Below are 4,015 nucleotides of genomic sequence, written 5' to 3'. Positions count from 1 at the left end.
AGTCTGTCATCCACCAGTACCCCCAAGTCCTTCTCTACGGTGCTGCTCTCAATCCATTCATCATCCAGTCTATACTGATACTGGGGATTGCCCCGACTTAGGTGCAGGACCTTGCACTTGGCCTTGCTGAACTTCATGAGGTTCACATGGGCCCACTGCTCAAGCCTGTCAAAGTCTCACTGGTTAGCACCCCTTCCCTCAAGCGAATCAACTGCACCACTCAGCTTGGTGTCTGTCATTCACAAACTTGCTGAGGGTGCACTCAATCCCACTGTCTATGTCGTTGATGAAGGTATTAAATAGTACTGGTCCCAGTACGGACCCCTGAGGGACACTGCTTGTTACTGATCTCCATTTGGACATTGAGCTATTGACTGCAACTCTTTGGATGCAACCATCCAACCAATTCTTTATCCGCCTAACAGCCTATCCATCAAACCCAAATCTCTCCAATTTAGAGGCAAGAATGCTGTATGGGACCACATCAAAGGCCTTACAGAAGTCCAGGTAGATGACATCTGTAGTTCTTCCCTTGTCCACTGATGCAGCCACTCCATCGTAGAAGGTCACCAGATTCGTTAGGCACAATTTGCCCTTGGTGAAGCCATGGTGGCTGTCTCTAATCACCTCCCTGTCTTCCACAGGTTTCAACATGTTTTCCAGGAGGATCTGCTCCATGATCTTACCTGGCACAGTGGTGAGGCTGACTGGTTGGTAGTTCCCAGGGTCCTCCCTTTTAAAAACAGGCACGATGTTTCCCTTTTTCCAGTGACTGGGGACATCACCTAACTGCCATGACTTTTCAAATATGATGGAGAGTGGCTTGGCAACTGCATCAGCCCATTCCCTCAGGACCCTGGGATGCATCTCGTCGGGTCCCATGGACTTATGTACGTTCAGATTCCTCAGGTGGTCTTGAACCCGATATTCACTTAGGATGGGAGAGACTTCATTCCCCCAGTCCCTGCTTTGAGGTTCAGGGGCTGGAGAGATGTAGGAAGAGAGATTATCATTGAAAACTGAGGCAAAAAAATTGTTGAGTACCTCAGCCTTCTCCACATTGGTTTTCACCAGTTCTCCTGTCTTATTTATCTGTGTGTGTGTGTGTGGGTGTGTGTACTCTTTCTTTAATCTTCTGGTTTTGGCCAGCATACCTGTAGAAGCCCTTATTATTCTTCGGATGCCTTGACAAATTTGGCTCCAGCTGTGCCTTTAGCTTTCCTGATCCCATCCCTACACATCCACGCAGCATCCCTGTATTCTTCTCAGGATACATGTCCCTCGTTCCACTGCTTGTGCATTTCCTTCTTACACTTTAGTTGGACCAGGAGGTCCTTACTGACCCATGCCTTCCTTGCTTGATTTCTTACACATGGGAATTGAGAGCTCTTGTACTCTAAGAATAATGTCCTTAAAGAGCTGCCAGCTCTTTTCAGCTCCTTGAGAGCAGTTTCCCAGGGGGTCCCATTCACTAATTCCTTAAACAACTGGAAGTTTGCTCTGCTAAAATTCAAGGTCCTGACTCTACTCTTCAGCTGGCCCATATCTCTCAAGATTGAGGTGTTTGCAGTATAGGTGTCTACAACTCAACAAGTCACTCAGAGCTCCCTTCAGGGTTGATGGAGAGCAACTCAATCATTTCCATGCAGTCTACAGCGTGATTGCCAGACAAATCCCACTCACAGTTCCTAATTTACAGCAGTAATTTGAAAGAGGTGAGGGTAGAAGTATTTCAAATGTAAGGCTGAACACAGAAGGCTGTATTATATCACCTACGAGTATGGGATTTTGAAGGTGGCCTTGTTAAAGCTAGAGCCAGCTCAAGGCTTCTCATCTGATTGGGTAGGTTATATTTTATAAGCAAGATTGCATCAAAGAAAAACATGACTTGTAAAATTATTTTCTCCTCTTAACAGAGGCAGTCTAGCTAAAACATAAACACTGTATTTGGAAGCTGAATTAGATTTCTATGTCAAGGGAATCTTTAATTATTCAGATATGGCCCTCAGGTCTGATAAAGCCTTACCCATGTTGAGGATATATCAAGATTAGCATTTTTTTCTGCATATAGCTCTAAGCAGCTGAGGACCACATCAGATAGCTAACAAACATTTACTGTATTTGTGATCTTACAAAAAGAAAACATGTAATAGAAGCTAGCATTTCTTCCTCAGTTGACAATTCTTCTTAGGAAAAAACTGATTTAACTACATGAATCTTTTTGTAGCACAGAGGGATTCTTCTCTATGTGAATTATTTTGTCTCTTACCAGTGGCCCCATATAGCAGGTTTCCTACTCCCAGAGTTCTTGAGATTTTATCAGATTCACATTAGTACCTTTCATCTTGTAGTTCTGTTTTGATAATAACTTCACTGTATCCTTGCTTTGAGGGCTACATTAATTATAAACAAGAATCATCCAGTATTTATCATTGCAGATAGCAGAGAAATCAGAAACTAATTTTGATACAGATTAATTAACCACAGGGTGATCTGGATTGCTTAACAGCCTCGGTTCATTTGTAATTTTCTTTTAATGTGGTCAAATCCTAGGTCATACTCGTAGGTCAATGAATGTAAGATGTAGGACTGTCACACTGGAAGTAATAACCCTAAGAAAACCGTACAGGGTTACAGTGGATAACCAATTAAACATTACACCCTTTTTGAATGATTCATATATCAGTCCTTCTCTGTGGGGATATCAGTTAGAAATAGCAGTGTGACCTAACACTGCATATTCAGCAATATAATTCAGCTTATTTTTGGTGTTCATAATTCAAAATGAATATTGAAAAAATTTGAAAAGGTTGAGGGAAGATGCACACAATTGATTAGGAAAGAAATTTTAAAAGTGTGAGCCATATAACCTCTTAAAAATAAATTGAGATTAATAATCTTGATCTCTGCAAGGAGAAATCTTTTCGTAGTAAAGAATCTGTTCAAACAGCAGGCAAACCGTAACATGATCCCATGGCAAAAAGCTAAGCTAAACAGTGAAACTAAAAATAAGATGCCTGACTTTTAACAGTGATTGTTAGTAATCCCTATTGCAGGAACTCACGGCATCAGCCAGAAGCTACACATTTAATACAGGAATCACTCTGATTCTGTGGCCTGGGCTACACAAGCTAAACAAGATGATTTTAACAATCTCTTATGACCTTAAAGTTCATTAACATAAATCTTTGAGCCTATGATCTTCTTCTATCACTTTGAAGAAGTGATCCCTGAACTTCTAGGTTTTCAAGAATTTCCTTCTTTTAGTCAGTGCTATATAAACATAGTTTCCTATATTCCGCATTTGTGACTTCCTCTAAATAAGTTATTTGAGAACACCAGAGGCCATATAATCCTGAGTTTTAACACCACAAAAATTCAGATAATAAAATCCCCATCAAGACCACACCTTGTGTTCCTGACATTCTTTGTACTTTTTGAAGAAGTCTGTTCTGAACCCTGGACCGATAACAAATGCGTGAAAGCCTGGAGCCACTTATATTGGGATTTTTTGCATTTAAAAGACGTGAACACTAGTCCACAAAATAAGTTTGTGGCTGTGATGAAACTACGTCTCATAGCTTCAGTTTCAGAGAAACTGCTCTCTACAGTTTCGGGTACTTTATGCAGTGGTCCCAGAGGAAACACATTTCTCTCAGTGAAGATCTACACAGAGCCAATACATACAGAGTGACTCATTGTCTATTTAGATTAAACAGCTCAAAAAGAAATCCCGGAATCCCCTATGTTGTTTCTCTGCTGTGCAGGCAGCTCCACTGAGAACCCTGCTGCGCCAGAGGTGAAAGCACCACACAGTCTGCAATCAGCTCTGTGCTTACAGTTCATTGAAACTATGACCCATGATAAATATAAGACTCAGTCTTATAACTGTTATATTTATATATTATAAATACAACTATAATATATTTAGGGGCAGTCACATACCCCTGCTGGGTCACCTGGAGCCACCAGGAGGGAATGGCACCACTTATCAAAGCACCATGCCGCGACTTCA

The sequence above is a fragment of the Aptenodytes forsteri genome, unplaced genomic scaffold (assembly GCF_000699145.1).
Source record: "Aptenodytes forsteri isolate BGI_AS27 unplaced genomic scaffold, ASM69914v1 Scaffold182, whole genome shotgun sequence".
NCBI lineage: Eukaryota > Metazoa > Chordata > Aves > Sphenisciformes > Spheniscidae > Aptenodytes > Aptenodytes forsteri.
Note: the sequence above shows the minus strand (reverse complement) of the source record.